Source organism: Bombus huntii, chromosome 12, assembly GCF_024542735.1.
Source record: "Bombus huntii isolate Logan2020A chromosome 12, iyBomHunt1.1, whole genome shotgun sequence".
NCBI lineage: Eukaryota > Metazoa > Arthropoda > Insecta > Hymenoptera > Apidae > Bombus > Bombus huntii.
In genome coordinates, this window is record NC_066249.1 from 672,535 (window position 1) to 691,591 (window position 19,057).

Sequence of the window (19,057 nt, forward strand, 5' to 3'; positions counted from 1 at the left end):
CTGATTAACGACGCTACGAACCAATCTACCCAACTTCATTTTCTGGAAATGTCTTAATTTCAGTACCGGAATATACGAATAACGTTCAATTTTTTTACAGATTACATCTTAATAAAGTCGATAAGATTAAAAGACACGTATACGTATATCGTTGTTTGTATAGAAATAAATTTTTAGATTCCAAGAATCGATTCTCATTGCGAGAAATCTTCATCGTTGCGAAATTAAAGATTCAAAGAAGGATTTAAATATTTCCTACGTAAACTTCTCGCTCGCGTCATTCTTCTGAACTGACTGATTTTATAATGAAAAACATGCATTATAACTTTAAATAACCAAGTTCTCAACCGTCTCCTACATATTCACAATCTACAGTAGATCATTCGAGCCACACCCAGCCTGTCGAAGAACAAAAATTTCCAAGGCTCCGATCGAATAATTAATTTTTCAAGAACACGAATCTTAAGACCGCGAACCAAAGAAACCTATTTCTCTGTTTGCAGCCGCGCCTTTACAATCTCTTATAATTGTACCGAAAACGCCAGCTGCTCGCACTGTTCATTGCAAAAAGCAATTACCGAACGTAAGATTCTCTCCCTTTTTCAAATGAGAAAAAATACCGAAACGCATTCGCTCCGGGACAGCAGCGGCCATTGGAACTATACATTATCGCGCGATTGCATTGCTAATGCGGAATGACGTGTTGTGCCTCGCCGTTGAACCCATGGCATATTAGTATCTGCGTCTTAAGCCGTGCACAAAGATAAAAATCACCGCTTTCCACAGTTATCCCGCAACGCCTTCCCCGTGATTCACGTGCGTGGAAACATTGCATACAGGGTGTCTATCGATAACTGCGAAAGTTCGATCAATGCGAATTCAAATAATCGAAGCTTCGTATAATTGAAAAAATCCTGCTTCGTTGTTTCTACACGTGGAATATCGCGATTAGATAGCAGATCTTTATGCGGTCTTATATTTTCTACGAATACAATTACAGAAATAAAACTGAAAGTGGTATTTGTTTTATCTAGTGACAACCATAACTGATATTCTACTTTGAATATCGTAGATATCTACGTATTATCTATGTGCATTTGTTCATTTTTGCACATTTATATCTCACGCAAGTTTATGAATACCTACAGGACAATGACGATATACATACATATTCTACGTTAAAAGTACAGCGCTTGTTATAATATTTAGTAGATAAAGCAACTTTCTACCTACGTTCCATTCTTTTCGATTACATTTATATAAATACGAACTTACATAATATCCGCAGCCCGATTTATCAGATTCTGTACGGAAAGCAACAGGAAAGATCTTCTTCGCGTACTGCTAATTATATGACAGCGTAGTATAATAACGGATATCTGAGTGGTTATTGATAGACACCCTGTATATGCGCGCGATTGCCAGCAATTGAATAACGTATTATAGAAATCTCCATAGCATCGTCATCTTCTGCCTTCTACCTCGTGTTTCTTTCAACTACGGTCGCATATAGGAAAGAAAAGACGTCGCCGGTGGTCGAGTAAACTTTGACGAATCTATTTTTTGCTTTGCTTAAGACGCGTTTTTGTGAATTATTCCGCGACCTCTTCGTCGCGATGCTTTTTACCGAGCGCCAGATGACCGACGTTGATCGAAATGTCTCTTGAGAATGGATGTCCGTGTGCCCCAGCGATTAAATCGACGAACTCGATTTTTGCCGCGCTGCTTTTTCCCAGCGTCGTTTGTCATCATTTTTGGAGTTCTCTTACCGGGAGAGTACCGCGATGTAAAGTCTGTTTTATATATATTTCGGATGGACACTGCGATTCGCCTTGCGAAGATGATCGTAAAATCATTCGCTTGATTATTGGTATCGTCCGTTTTCGAAAAACTATATAACTCCTGTTGTAGTACTTTTGTACTTTTATAGCGACATTGAATTGTTTACCGTGTTTGGGGAATATCGGCATAGATAATTTTATTCCGTGCTACGTATCGTCACAGACCATGCGAGTTTTGAATAAAATATCGCATCGTAACATAAATCTATTCTGTTCTTATATCTGTTGCAACATACATACGAAGAACACATCATACGTAGAAACTGGATGACTTTACGTTACAACCTAATGATTTCTTGCGTTCTGTCATCATACACTTGATTAATTATTAGCGGTTCGAGTAAAGATATTCCTAACAGTCGTAAGAGGAAAATCTACGTTATTGTCTACGAGGTACATGAGTCATTTATTCTGTATATTATAATTGGAAAATAATGTTGATATTTATTAACCACGCGTATTATAAGGAGAACTAAGTTATACTGAATATTTTATCGTAAACGTATCTCATCGAAATTTGTAACACGTTTAAAATTAATAAGAGTCCCGTAACACACGAGCAACCTAACGACCAATGCGTTACATAGAAATTGGTTAATGCGCTTGCTAACACCTCTTTAATACAAATCTTTCGTAAAAATTTGAATATTCTTAGACATTCAGCATATGTAAAAAAAAAAGAAAAAGCAAAGAAAAGAAAGTATCTGTGAAAGCATAAACGTTGTTCGGACAAAGCAACACGTTGGTAGAGCGTGTAAAGCGCGGGTCAAAGGGTTGGTGGTTCCGTAAACGCGTGCGTGACGACTAGTTGCATCGGAAGAGAACTCGATTAGCGTAGATCGCCAGATAGCCGGCGTGTAAACGTCGTTGAAAACACTTTCAACGCGGCACGACGCTTTATTAACATCCACGTTTCCCCGTATCTCGATTAATAGTCTCGCGTGCATAATTGAATGCTTGCGGGTAGCATAATTTATCGCGACCACGGACTATGTGGAACAATCGTACACGCTTCGGACACGCTCGAGAATTCTCTTCGTGAAAATGTAAATTCGTCATGAATCAAGAAGGAACCTTCTTTTCCTTCTTCTTCTTCTTCTACTTCTTCTTCTTCTTTTCACTGGTTCAGGGGATTTCGTTATTTTTTATCTTTATTCCTTCATTCTTTCCTTGCTCCCTCTTCGATGTTGAGAATCGAGATTAATGACAGACGACGATGTGCCTGTCGACGTGCCGCCAGATAGATTTTCTCCATAAGAGAAATAGATTTATTGTGAAGGTTTATTGCGCTATTACGCGAAATTTATTGCGCCTGGACACGATATTCGTCGGTGTGCTTGAAAACTGAAAGCTTGCAGGAAGTTAGACGCTAGGCAGTTTCTCCTGGTTCTTTAGTGCTAATACTACTCGATGGTGCTTAAAAAATATTCTTTCGAAGAGTGAAATTTACGAAGCTGATCATATATTTTTGCGATATTGCAGATAAATTTAATCACGACGTCCTTGTTCTGTTTTCGATTCTTGTATCCATTATAGAAATCGATGGAATTTACGCGGAAATTTTTCTGCGTGTTTTTGTGCGGAATCAAATTTGCGAAACTGATAGTCGATCTTCGCGGAATTAAATTTACGAAGCTGTTCGTGTATCTTTCTTCTTTGGGATAATTATTCTTTTTTTTCCAATTCTCGGTAACGATTAAAATTAATGTTTGCATAGCGACGTTCGTTTCTAGAGGTTTTCGCGCGGCACTAAATTTACAAAGTCGATTTTGTATTTATGTGGAGTTAAATTTAGCTACTATAGCCATAGCAAATAAAATAAAGCTAAACGTATGTCTTTGTTTCACGAAATCATTGTCCCTCTTCTTCGATTCTTATTAATGGTAGAAATCACCTTTTGGAGATCTCCACGATATCACCGAGACACATAAAGAACAAGGAGTCTAAGAAAAAAAGAAATTCTGCATAAAAGACCAATTTCGTTGCCAGGTAAAAAGAGGAACTGTCAGGTCGAACGTTAAATTTATCAAGCCTAATCGATCAATAAATTTCATTTATGTTCCTATCTCTCATGTAAATATAGTTACGCCGATGAACAGCTAAAGTAACACGCCTTGCCTAATTCATTACTGAAAACATTCCTGACTTCAATGTACCGTTTACTTCACGGATTCGAAGAATATTTACAATTTCCAACACTTGAAACATCTTCGTTAACTACTGCCTCTGCTTCTTCACGATAGAAAAATACACCAACCAAGTCAAACAACGATCAGAATTACGAGACACAAACTCGCACAAACGTTAAGAGATTCGTCAAAATCAGTCCGTAAAACCTCGTAATCCAGAGCAGAAAACAAATTGCAGAAGCGATGAAATGAATAATCAACGGGTACGCGATAAAGAGAGAAGAAGGAAAAGTTGAGCAATCGCTAGAGAATCGATAACGCGTTTTTCACTGCCCGCTGGTAATTACATTCGGCCGGAGAGTGGAGTTTAGCGAACAGTGGCAAACAGTGGAAGATCGGCACGAGGCGTCGCTCGAGCAGAACGATCTTCTTGCATCGATCACGCTGCCGAACTGCATCGCACGCTCCCGAATCAAACGTAACCGCACTCTGTTTAATCACAGTTTAAAATCGCGGATTCACCCGGTGGAACGCCACGAAATCGACCTCCGTGACGACCCAGCCACTCGCCATAAATCTCCAAGCGTTCTCCCCGACACAAAAGCCAACAAACAACCGCTGTACTGTTTACAGTATACCATACTTGACGATGGAATCTTAAAATCTTTTCAGTTTCTTTAAAGTCCTGGTTGGCTTTGAAAATCTTCAGAGCTCTTGTAGGTTCTGAAAGCTCGACAAGTATTGAATATATTACGAGCGCAGGCAATATCTTCCATGTAAAATATTAACGAAAGTCTATAAATTTTAGTCGGTTAGCGTAATTCACCTGCGTTATTCGCTTTGCAGGTTGTAGTAAACCTCGTTATCGACTTGAACAAGACGTAGAAAATGAAGCAAATGGTCCGCGAAACCCCGCCTGTACACGTAAACAAATCGCCAATTCGAATTTCATAATCGATACATCGCTATATCAAAGGGTAAATCAACGAACCTTGGCAAGAAGAGTTCGCAGCCTATATTTATATCGACGCCTTCCAACGAGGCCTTCCGGTCCATTTGCTCGGTTTGCAAACTCTCATGCTGTTCTCTCGTCCCGTGAGAGAGCGTCTGGTTGGATTCGTGACACGGGGCTCCCTCCTCTCTTTATTTTGGGTCTGACTGGTAGCAGCCAGCCGATCGAGAGCGCCCCTATCCCCGTGGAATCGAGAAACGGCTAAGAGTAAACCCCTCTCTCCTTCCTTTTCCTTCGTTCGTCTCGGTGTATATATATGTATATACATACCCTTGCCAAGTTTTGATTTATATCGGCCGCTTAGCATATTTTGTAATTTACTGTTGAGAATCCTTAACGTACGGATCGAACAAGGAGGGGAGCGCTGGCCAAGGGCGACGAATGCAACGAGACGAGACGCGAGCAAAGAGAAACGAGAGCAAAGAGACGAGAGAAGGCTACAGTGGCATCGAGATCAGAGCAGAGAGTCGTTCCGTGTTACCACCCCGTGGGGAGATGCCGCCCTAATCTTCCCTCGCATCTTCGCCAGGTTCTCCTCTCTTCGTCTGTTCGGCTGGCCGCGTCCTCGTCCCACCGATTCTATCTACTCCGCTATCTCCACGACCAGCCTCCATCGCGTCGTTTCTATCTCTTTCGCCCGATGGCTCCCGCGGGGACCGCGTCCCGATACCATCTCGACAATTTGTACGCCGGTGGATCGTTAAAACTGCACGGGAAAGGGAGGACGCGCGAGAGCCACGGTAACGGCGGCCTAATCCAATTTCATTGTGTCGCGAGTTTGTCGAGGGACTTCTTCTTCATGGGAGACGCTACCAGAGTCGTTTCCTCTTCGATGAGCTTCGTAATACCGCGTCGGTTTCGGTTTGAAGTAGTTTTTTTCTGTGATTCTTCTTCTGGGAGATGGCACGGGGTTGCAATACACTGACGTTTGAACGATCGTCTGGTTGTTGGTTTTAGCGATGGAATTATTGTTACCGATTCGGAACTTGTCACTTTGCAATTTAACTAAACAAAGTAGCTTGTAAATTTACGACGGCTACAGATAGTATTTGGACACCGTCGTATTTATCACGGCAGTTACGTTCTGAATAATCGAGTCTGATCGTATGCATGTTAAGTTTCGTTGCTCTCGAGCGATTACAAAAATCGAATACCACGAAAATAAAAGAAAAACGTTTCGACGTGTGCAAATTCTATTTCGTAGCCACTGTACTTTGCGCGTGCACTTCGATCGTGAGTAGCTACGATTAAAACGGTACGATGAAAATAAATAGATATAGGTAACTATGACTATGAACGTGACACAAATCACAGACGATTAAAATACGAAGAATTGAACAATTGTACGAGAATAAATTTCGATATAAAATTCTGCGATACCTTCTCACGAGATTGGTGCGAGATTCTCACACTTTGAAAAGCTCGAGAAACGGCATTTTTTCGCTACGACTAAGAACATCAGAGAAGTTCCGTATTAAAAAGCCTCGCTGAATCGCGGAGGAACTCGAACAAGAAATTCGAAGAAAAACGAAAGATCGTTATAAGAAACTCAATTAATCGCAATCGACAACAACTTTCTCCCGGCAAATCGATGAAAATTCCGGCGACAGCCGGATGATTTGTCTTACGGTAGCGAAAGAATCCTGTCCAGACGTTTTTCTCCGTGTGTCTTCGCGATGATGTACGATTTTAACGGTGTGGCATTTGTACTCGCGAACGAAATACCTCCGCTTGAAGGCTTTGACAACGGTATATGCTTAACCCAGACCTTGCGCTCGTGGTTCGAGCGTATATCCTGACTATTAGCGAGCGATACCTAACCCCCGAGAAAATCATCCTCCAATATCATTTCCTCCAATAACCATGGATAAGTCTAATAGCTTGTACGATGGTCTCTTTGGTGTAGAACATCTTAAAATTTAAATTATCTGCCTTTAATCTACGAAGTGCAAAATCATGGAAGAAGAAGTACTATTTTGCTTGCGGTCGTTCGAAGTTCTTTTGCGAGGCTTCTAAGGTTGTTTAGAGAGATTGAATTTTGAAATTTGTGTTACGGCGAGCCTGAGAACGATAGGAGGAAGGTGTTGAGTTATTTCATTTGTACGCAATAATTCTCTCTTTATTAGCGATCGGAGTTCGATTTCGCCATCTTTCTACTGGTTGTATCGATTTAATCTTTGAATAACGACTTCAGCTATTGACGCGCACGGTGTGTCGATTTCAATCGTCTTACTTATCCTTCGATTCTAATTGACACTATCGCGCTTCGAAATTTGCGAGTTTCCGTAAAAAGATTCAAGAAGAGGAGCGTAACGATGACTAGCGTAATCGACCAAATATTATTATCAAAAATAAAGATCTTACAACGCTCGCGCGATTTCAAAGATTTCTTCTCAGCATTTCAAAATTCTTTCTCCAAAATTGAACTGCAACGAGTTTCCTATTTTTACATTCGCGTCAATATTAGATTCCAGCGACACGGAATCTTATCCGTTTGCTTTCCCCGCCGCCTGTGCCGCAACTTTTCTTCTTCCCCAAGAGTTTCTTAATCCCCAGCTTTAACGTCAACCGAACGAAAGGAGAGTTACGTTCATAAATGACCATAATTACGCTCGGTCCTCGCGGATCTTCTCTCGGCGATATCTTCGAGAAAACCACGATAAATTCACGCATTCTATGGGCCTCCTTAGGCCTGTGCAAAGTTTGTAAAGCATCCCGTGACGGTGCTAACGACAGTCGAGAGTTCTGTATATACTTGCGCAATCCCTAAGACGCGGCTTTAAAGTACATTTGAATCCAGTGAACGTATGGATTTTGTATTAATCGAACATTTCCCTAAGTTCGAACCAAGGATACATGCCACGATACTCAAGAATAAATCTATGGAAATTACGTCGGAAATTATCACTGTCCCGATCTATGATTCTGTAAATTTCTCAAGGAAGTTTTCTGAAAGATCGCGAACACGTGAAACGGTCGATCTCGATGCAGGTTCGTAGCTTAAAAGATTTCTTTTTCTTGTCATTTTGTTTTCTTTTTCTTTTGTTTTCTTTGGTACGAGTTAGGTGCGATAGAAGAATGACGAAATTTACGCTAGAGACAAGACTCGATTTCAGTGAAACAATAAATTTTCCAGGTTGATACGACGACGATCGAGACTAGGAATTGGCGTGGCTGAAATGTGAAAGTCAGCCACGGTACATTTTCGTACGAGCAGCGTGATAACACTGCGGAATTTACGACGTTAAAGACATCGACGCAGCTGCACAACGCGAGTCGTAGTATTTTATACACGAGTCTCTGCGAGTTTTATTTTCGTCGCGCTGATCTCTTGCGCGAGGAATGTTCTTCTATTAAACTTTAGAATCGAGTAAAAAAAGAAGGCAGGAAAATGTGAGAAAGTAGATGGGAGATTCATCGCTGTTTATTTCATCCGGCCGGTTATTTCAATTTAGAGGAAGGATATAACTTGGACACGGCTTTATTGTTTCTGAATGGTTGGAAGTTGAATGTCGATTTAACAGCAAAGAACGAATTTCATTGAGAAGAATTAATTTATTTGCTATTTAACGTTTTCTTTCGCTCCTCTGGCAGCACATTAGCGTTCAAAAAATTCACGATTGTAATAAATTAGCATTATATTTGTAACATATTTACAATTCTAATAATGTGATTTAATATATTTAATATTAAAGAATGCTATTTTTCCATTTATGTCCTCGCAATTTGAAGTTTCACAAAAATATAGATTTGCATAGAAGTGCCTAGTCTGACTGTTAATGACAACCCTGATCATTCGAGTGTCGAGAAAATCCTCTATGAAGATGGAAATATGGTGACACTAAGCTGGTTACAGGAGAAAATAGAAAGAAGGAAGAAAATAAGAAAAAGGGGAAAATAGAAACGGAGAGGAATAGAAACAGAAGGCAAGCGTAAAGAAGAGTACAATTATTGCGAAATAAAGTAGAAGTAAAAGAAAGATAGATAGACAAGGGATGGTGGAAAGAACGAAGTAGTTAACGAATGAACGAAAGAAATGTGATAAAGAGAATGTTTATATAAAGATAAAATATTTAAAGACAAAGAGAAAAGGTAACCAAAGAAACGATATATTTTTATACTATTCTAGTTATCTGTCAGTTAACACTAGAATTACCATACCAGTAAAATTGACTGGTTTTACAATTTTATTTTAAAATTCTTACTTTATGTTATATTTTCTCCCCGCAATGATGTAATGACTTTCGCAACGATAACTAAAAAAACAATATAATGAATTCTATTTTGTTTTTTTATGTATTCAAACTGAAAATAATTTTGCATCAAGGCTACTTATACCAATTACAGATAAAATGACTGGTACTTGTCAAAGTGCAAAAGGGTCCCACAATCTGTTTATCGAATCCCAATTAACCAGTTTCCTCGTTTTGTACAATTTCTTACTCGTTTTTTAAATTTTTTCTACGTATCATTCGATATGACAATATCAGTTATCAGGAAAATTCCGGATCGATCGCTAGATCGCTAGATGCTAACACTAGAAATACCACACCAGTCGAAATGACTGGTTTTACAATTTTATAAATGTGTCAACCTTCGTTTAGGGACGATGATCTCAGATGGATTAATAATACTAAAAATGTACTACATAACATGGAATTCCTTCTCTAAGAAAGTAATAAATCAATAAATATAAAAATATTCCATTATATATATTTTTAAAGACCAATCATTTTGACTGGCTTTGCTAGAAATAGCTTCGTGTTAACTATTCGTGATTCTAGCGTCAAACTTTAATTTTGTTTTATGTTTATAAACCACGTGAAGCCAAGTCCAATTTCCAAATCACAGGCTGAAATAAATACAATGGAATACGAAAAAAATACAACCACGAAACACGTATTTTTACGAGATATGATAGAGACATAATACATCTATATCTATTCTTATGGAAAGTAAAAGTGTCGAATAATTGGATAGACACACGAACGTCTATCTTCATCTGGCGCGGTATCGTGCGAGGATACGCGCAGACGGAGGCACGAAACGCGTTGCCCTTAACGACGCAAAATTATTATTATCCCTGACGCGGGACGGTGCCATTAAGCGGCGGGAAAGATTTTGCCAGACGACAAAAGCTCGGCTCGCGATCCCAGTGAGCTTCTCGCGAGATAATGTCGAGTAGGGAGGGCTGTTACGCTCGAGTCGGGTCACTTATGGCGCGCCACGGGGTTGCAACGTCGGCGTACGGTTTCACAGCAAGCCGCCGCCGTAAAGACGGTCCAGGAACATCACCGTTTTAATCTAAACGCCCCTAGCCGTGAGTGACAACCGGGATACGCGACACTCGAACGACGAAGCTAAGGAAACCAGCAAATACTTCCTTAGATTCGTCGACGATCGAAATTTCCCAAGATTATTCGCTCGTCCCTCAAATAACGCAGTTCCCCTAGTCATCGAGCATACAATACTTCAGCAAACAAATTGCTTATTCCTGTATATTTATTTACTATGAGATGGTAGCATAAATAACTGCGAATTCTAAGGTAAATTTTGAAAAATAATAAATTTTGAAAAAAAAATTAAAAAGGATAGAGTTAAGTTTCGAGTGATTCATCCAGTGATGTTGAGTGGAGATTCGAAGAGGAAGGTTGAACTCAATTTTGTGAGGATCGAAGGGTAGAATTTCAGCTTAATCGGGTTATTATAGGAAAATAGCGTAACCGATGGAGTTATTCGTCCCATAAATAACATGATTCTTCTAATCTTCTGTTCGAATTCGCCCTAAGTCGAACTAGGATTTTACTTTAGCGACAAACAATTAATTTATCGAAACTTTCATTCGATTTGCCTGGCAACGTTCACCCAAGATTGATCTGACGTAACTGATCGTACAACACGAAATGCACCGTGAAGAGTTTCTTTCAGTTACGTTACGCAATTAACGATGGAAAGTTCATATTTCCAAGGATTAGCGTCTGAAGTATCGGCGTCGATATTGTTGCTCGCGTTCGGCGACACTACTTAATCGTTTCCCGCAATCCGGCCGGGTGTCGTTGAGTTTTTGTCGGTTCTTTCTCCTCGACACGCGATAGCGTATCATTACATCTCCGACTTACATAGTAACAAGGGATGCATTACGCGTTGTGAAATGGAATTCGAACCGATCGCTCACTCGCTCGCGGTGGATTTCATTTCGCTGTGCTTGCGTTTCCTGTCATTGGCGATAATAACGTTGTATCCGTTCGAATTGATCAATCTTCCATCACTTTCCAGAACCTGTTCCCACTCTTTCGTTTCTCTTTTTCCTTCTATTTTCTTGCTCTTCAAATTCAACAATCGAACAGAGCGAGGATAGCATGACTGATAGAAATTTCGTTTCTCCTTCTATCGTTCGATGCAAACGCGATACTCGTGCAAGTTTCTTGCCCAAGAATCAGAAAATTGCAGTTATTCCGAGTTATCGTCGAGTATATTTACCTGGTAATTTATGAATTAAAATCGAAGCGATAACGTTTCATTAAAGAACTTCCTGAAAAGCATTTTCATTAAACGATATTATTCTTATTAATTCGTTCGCGTATTCCGCTGTTCCTTAAACTTCGAAAGAAAATGTCGTTCGTTTAAACGCGGAATTAAAAATCACGATGTTAACTTAATGTTTGAATAAAAAATGTAACGGCGCGATTATTATCGTGTACAATGCCGTACAAATAAATTTAAGGAGATAAAAAGATCCACGAATTTACTAAATATGTAGAATCCATCCCCTCTAAGTTCCTTTATTGCCTAATTAGAAATATTTCGCCATTTAACCAGCCTTTAAAATGTGCATCACGAGCGCGTTAAAACGAGACCTGTTTTATTATCCCGCGACCGTGTGAAAAAAGTCGAAGCACAGCCGCGTTATAAAAAGTCATTAAAAGGTCGACTTTTGACAAAGACGGGCGGCAGGCATTCGCAATGACCGACCGCGGTGTCGCTTTTTATTACACTGGCCGGTTATCATTGCCCGAGGATCTTGTAGAAAACGAATCCTTTCGTACACGATTCTTGCGTAGCTTCTATTTTCAGTAGCGCATGAATCATCCACCGGCGAAGGTGGTTATTACACTTGGTCATGCGTCATCTTCGAAAGTGGTCCACGGTTTTCGTGACTGTGGAACTTTCTTGAATCATTACCGATTCAGCGACGGCAGGTCACCGAGAAGCGGAACAGGCAATTAGCTTTGTTAACTCGAAAGTCACAAATGAGGTGTAATGAAATGTTTTAGAGATTCAAAATGAAACGGAGTGGAACTTGAGTGAATTTTTAAGTGCTGATTAAATATAAGAAACGGTCTGGAATTTTGCTCTTCCGGTATAAGTAGAATATATACGCACGTCGTATTGGCTTGTGCTTATCGTTGGAGGATTACAGAAATTTTGAAAGAGCGATAAGAAGCGAAAGGCTGATATGAAGGTGGAGGATGACTATGAAATCAAGGCTTTAAGGAAACGAACGAAACTGTGATGTACAGGGAAGATTTGATGCATGTAACAAGATGCATAAATCTGATTTAAGAAGCAAAAAGAGCTAAAACTTCCAGCCTGAATGAGTTGAAGATTCCCGCGAAAAGAAAATGCGAGAGTATTAAACTGAGGATCGTTACAAAGAAGAATACTAAAGTATATAGCAAAGATCTAGAAAACATAATCACAAAATAAACATATAAACTTGGACTGCCTACGAAGAATTTGAATTGGCTATGAAATTGGTAACAACTTAAAAAGCGCAATGAAAACGAACAGAAAAATACGAACTTAGGCGCACCGGAAGGAAAAATGCTAAAAAAGTTAACAACCTTAAAAAACGATGAAAAGCAACGCAAAAATGCAAACTTGAACTGACCACGAGAAAGAACGCTGGAAAAATTATTAACGATCTAAAAAGCGCGATGAAAAAGAACGCAAAAATACTCAGACTCGGATTCGCCACAAAGTAGAATGGTAAAAAAAACCTAAAGAACCCAATGGAAAAGAACAACAGAAGGATCAGCTTAGGATCACCGCAAAGAATACTAAAGAAACGTAGTAAAAACCTAGGAAACATGGAACTCTCAGGAGTACGAAGTTATCCCTTCCAAGGATCCTCACGAAAGACGTGTAGCGCGGTCTTAACTCCTTATTACGCGTCTCGTTGTCCGTTTTATCGTTACGCGGAGATCTGTCGACTACGAGGAACCTGGCGTGCCTACTACAAGGATGGCCTCTGACCCACTTGACGAGGGCCTCGTGTCACGTCGTAAAACGAAACGGGCCCGGAGAACGAGAATCGGCCGCGGGACGAGTGGCATGGCCCGTTTTCGCTGTCTACCGGTGCTTTATGCCCGACACGTAACGCGAGCGCGTTCCCCTTTATTTGAATTTATGATCACAAAACGCCGTAAACGTTTCCTCCTTCTTTTCTTGCCCGACCGGCGTACACACCCGCGCTCGCTTTTACCTTCTTGCGAGCGCGCTTCGTTCGTCGCGCGATTCATCGCGTTTTCCTTCCTATACAGACGCCAACGTCGCCGCTTTTGAACGCTAGAAACCGGACTAGGTTGGGTTTTATGGGTCCTAGAGGAATTGCATCGGCCACGGCGTAACCGCGGGAGGAGGTGGATAAAGAAGACCTCGCCGACGAGAAAGGCTGTTACGATAAGACGTGAGATCTAAGAGATAAGGGGTTCCGTTGAACCGAAAGCTCGATCGAGGTGAACGTTCTTGCTCCTGGAAGAATAGGATAAACAAGCTGATGAAATAGAATCGATTTGGTTGCTTGATATTTCTTTTCGTAATCGTCTTTGTAATCGGTCAATTAGAATTATTGAATCTGATTTTTTAATATATAGTTTGGTAAGGAAATATAGGTTTCAGGAACTTACTTGATGTTGCCATCGTCGATATCTTTACCTTGCAATGTTGTAAAGTCTGAAGAAACATATGTGTTTGTAGAATTATCATATAAAATAGTAAATCTCAGAAATTCCATGTATTAATTGTGTTATTTTCTTGCGATAAGTTCATTAACTTATGGAAGCAAGTTATCTGTTTGTCGGGAACTGGCTTCTGAGAGGCTTATGTGCAAATTAGTTGTACAGCAACGTTTCTTTTCTGCAAACAAGTTTAGATGTTCCTATTCCTCGAAATAAAAAGTCGAGTTATATCCACGCCATGCAATTGAATAATGTTATTATTTTCTACAATTCAGAGCCGGAGTTTTAAGTGGACAAAAGCAGCGTTATTTCTTTCGCTATATAGTCATTAATTCTTCCTTGTAAAACAAGAGCCGCAAACCTACAGAATAATTCCGGTTCTCAGGCTCATTTTCGAGGTTTAACACGTCTTCCTGTTTCGCAACGGAAAGTCCGGTTTCTCGCGGCTGGGGTCGAATCGCGAGACAGCTACCCCTGCGAAAACTCGACCGTATCGTGCTGTACGGCTCTACGAGATCGCGACAACCTCGACGATGTGTCAAGTGCGCTTTTGACCTCACGATCCCTGAGTCCGATTCCCCGAGTTCCTAGATCGAAACAAGTTTTCGCAGTCGTTCGACTGATCTCCGCGGACAAGCAGCTAAAAATATGGATTCTTGTTTCGCAACCCTGGTGTTAATATACTATAACATTTAACATTCGACATTTGTAATAAATAGACTCCGAATATTTATTGAAATTTATATTTTTATAAATGTAATTAGAGAAATGAAACTTAGATGAGAAGTTTCACCAGTTAGATATCACGACAAGTATCGTTATCGTATATTTTGAACATTTTATATATTTTTGCATATTACACACATTTGCACTTTCAAATATCCCAAAATTGCATAAAAATCCCCGCCCTAGTCATAAGAATATTTGCGCTTAATTTTATTTATTATCCAAAGTATCCTATCTTTCTTCTTTTTTTTTTTCGTTTTCGTTTTAGGGAAGTGAATTATGGTAGGTTAAGTAATTTGATTCGTCGTTCGATCGTTACCATCCCCACAAAGTTCCAAAAAAGGGAAACGGAGCAGAAGTCACGCATGTAGAGATCACGATCTAGGCATGCCCGACATATCAAACTTCGCCTTCTTCCAAGAAGAGGGAAACGCTTCTAGGGATCTACACGCGGGATTTTAACATTATAAACATAGTTCAGAAACACGGCATTAAGATCAACGTCCTATGGAACGTTATGAAAAAGATTCGCATCAAAATCAAGATCCTGGAAAGCGACACGTGCCCGACATACCGAATTCCCCCAAAGTTTCTCAAAAGTTCATATACTTTACAAAAGTCGGTCTCTCGTGAACCACTGCAACCTTCTGAAACAGAAGACAGTCTAACAATGGGAAAAAATATCCATTGCAGTTATATAAAATTTCTTTCCAACTCCCGTGAATCCATAACTCTTCGTCCGATAAGAAGAATCTCATAGAACTACAAGACAATTCGATAGAGAGCAAAGTCTGTTCCAATGACAGACCAATAATAGATAGAAGTTACAGAAGTCTTCCGAAAAACAGAATTTCTCTTCATCCTGCACAAACCAATACAGTCCAAATCAGATAAAGAAATACAAGAAGAGTCGAACCATACGCAAAACCAGACGCAATTACCGATAAAATAACTATATACGCTCGAAGAAAGCAGAGCAATCTGCTTTACAAGCAAGATGAAGATCTCCAAACGTTCTACCGCCGCGTGTCCACCATACCAAGCTCGCCCAAACTGAGAACTCTTCCGGGAACCGAACAATTCACGTAGGAGAAAGGGCGTGCGCGCGAAGGGAAGCTGGACGAGGCGCGATGCGATGAAAGAAGTGGCAGAAGCCAGGCCTCGTCCACGTTGGTCGCATTTAAATTCGCCGACGCGGTTGAACGTCGAAGAACTCGCGTACATATGCGGACCACATACACGGGTGGCGCGTGCTGCGCGCACAGGTGACGTGCATGCGTGCGTGCGTGCTTGCCAAGGTAAAAAGCCCCGCGTGCGTCTTCGTTCGTTTTGCTTGCGTCACGTTGGAAAAAGCGGAGGTAAAAAAAAGAAAAGATAGGAGGAAAAGAAGAAAGAAGGTGGAACCGGCTGGTCCTGACAATAATAATCAAAACGAATGACCCGAGCAGACGGTAGAGCGCCACGCAGTAGCGAGACCTGTCTTTCGAGTTCGACCGCTGCAGGTCTCGAACCAAGCACGCTCCCTTCCGATACGCCCGATTTCCGGTTTCAGGAACGACGATTCCGGTTCCGAACCGGGTCCTGCATGGTACCGCAAGTTCGTTCGGGATACAAACACGCGTGCACGCTACCGTCCGACCCTTTCAGACTGACCTGCTCATTCTACGACTGTTAGGAGTAGACACGCCTTACTAGTTAGATGAAATTTGTTGGGATTCTTTTGGATTTTCGACGTCGATGAGGGAGTTGACTTTGTAACTGGTTACAATTGATTGTTTGGGGAGCGTGATTTTTTGAAGAACCAAATGTAGCCAATAATTGGACATCTATATTATCTATTCTATAGAAAGTGGTTTCAGGAGTAGTCTGCTCGAGAGAGAAGAACGTTGATGTAAAGACTTAAGATCTGTTTAAATAGGATTGGTTACAGTTTTACAGGATTAAAGAACTTTTGCAGGCTCCGATAGGTTTCGTCGAAACTTTTTGGATTTTGGGCGTTGACGAGGTGCTTTGTAATTAATTAATAGAAATTGACTGCAGAATTTCTCAACGCTTAAATACGGTTATTAATTGGATATCCATATTATCTATACTATAGAGAGTGGTTTCAGAAATAGTTTGATCGAGAGAAAAGAACATTGACGTGAAGATTCGTGGATTACTTTAAATAGGATTGATTAATTTATGGATCCTTATAGACTCTGCTACTTTGATTTTGTGCGTTCATTTAGGAAAATTTAAATACGTGGTTGATTAAAAGAGATTGTTTAGAAAAAGTGTAACTCTTGAAGAATCGATATATTATACAATATATTATAATAGAGAGTAGTCTCAGGAGCAGCCTATAGAAGATTTGTGAACTGGTTCAAACAGAAGTCGTGAATTTGAAGATAAAATTTTGCTAGCTTGATTGTTGGAAGAGCATAGAAACATACATATTCGATCGATCGTGAGAATATTCCTTTAGATAGCGACAAGAGGATTAAAATAGTGGTTGATTACGAATAATTACTTATGTGGATTGAATGTATGTATGTAGTTGAATGAAAATTCTAGAATCTTGAAAGTTTTCACTCCGTTTTCCCGGAACCGCGTGCTTAATACCGTATCACTCGTTCGAATGACGAGCATATACACTCTAGTACACGCATATACGCGTCTGTGAGCAGACGGTGACCCTCCAGCGACCTGGCGACCTCGAAGCTCGCATGGTACGTCTGTCTTGTCGTCGATAATGCTGCACCGTAAGCGCATAATTGCCTCTTTTGCGCGTACGAACGCAAACGGTACGCAAGTTGCGTGGCGACGCGGCAAAAACGGCGCGGTCGTGTAACGTTACGTGGAATAATTTGCTCGTCCGTGTACGGGGAAACAGCCGCGAATTCATGAATTCGTGGAAACCGGCTTGAGAATTACCGCATAGGAGGTGATTAAACTGTGCCACGGCGTCGATTTCTTCTCTTCTCGATTCCTCGCCGTGATTTGCGACTCTTTCGTGACAAAACTATACCACGATCTTACGTCATGTTTTAACACTTTCGTGGACAACAATTTTGGCAGGTATTTTGAAACATACCAGCTTGTCAGAAATCAAATCGAATAACTATGCTTTTCGTTGACATTTTAATTTCATTACATAAGTGCAGAATTAATGTTTATTTCTCGAGAAACAAATGGCTCACTTTCGCACATTCGTTTATCGCAAGAAGATGATCTGAATTTCAAAGTACTCAAAAAATAGAGTTTATAATATTATCGCCTTTTGGTACTTTTTAATTCATGAAATTAATTACTGTGACTTCCGAATGTCACGTTCAGTGAAATTTACATATTGTTTCGTTAAGATACGAAAGAGAATAGAGTTAAGAGACAAGTTAGAATAATAGAAGCTCACAGTAAGTATAAGTAGATAAAAAATATTGTAAAAAACAAAAAATTAGACATATCTGGGTTACGAAAAAAAGCTCGAGCGTGAGAATTTGTAAAACATTGCACAAGAAATGGAAGATATTGGTCGTCACGCGAATTCCTAACAGGAATTGACGCAACTGCAACGCAATTACTAGTTGCGTTATAACGGATCGTCTCGATCAGTCCTTGATTTCAGGCATCATAGGATTTTACGACTACGACGTTTTATAAATTATTGAAATGGAAAGGAGGAAATTGGCACGTTCTGACGTTAGATTCAATCGTAGCTAGCTTGCGAATCACCTCGGACTTTTACTACATACGAGCGTCGAGGTATCGACATTTTCCTTTTTCAAATCGAACAATCTTTGCCTCGAAATGCAGTTACTCTTGCGATTTCTACACTTGCTTCTATCTCATAATTTCTACGTTCAATTCTATTATGTAATTCCTATATCCGTTTTCGAATTTGTCAAAGCCTCATCGTCATAACTTCGCGGATTAAATGCTTCTTCTCTCCAACATTTAACGCCTTCGACAAAATTAAACATATATCTAGTGCTATATGCTAAAAAATCCACAAGCTTCCTCTGAAGCTGTCGAAAATATATATCGTATAATTAAAAAGTACGATGCTTGTAGCAAAATAAAGTTTCCTCAAAAATTCGTGAACCGCGGCCTTGTAATTCCTAAACGATACGTTGAAGTCGCACAATCCGGAAAATCCTACAACCCACCCTTAGCTGGCAAATTATAATAATATCATAAATTACGAAATACGTTAGCTGCAATACCCATCAACAAAAATTGTCCCAAAAATCCGACAGCATTGCCCGAGGCATCCAAGGATTAACACGTCAACGATTCATCCGAAAAGAAGCACGCGTGCCCCCGTCGATTCTCGCTCATGTCAGAGCATCACCCCGTAGTATATGCACCCAAAATATTCAAAAGAGAGCAGACTTAAACTGAGAGTAT

General features: G+C 40.2%; 1 protein-coding gene across 2 annotated transcripts in view; it reads left to right on the top strand.

Moving 5' to 3' along the window:
• The window catches only part of LOC126872117 (protein grainyhead), a 162,772-nt gene that overhangs the window by 113,451 nt on the left and 30,264 nt on the right, over nucleotides 1-19,057 (top strand). The window lies entirely within an intron of this gene.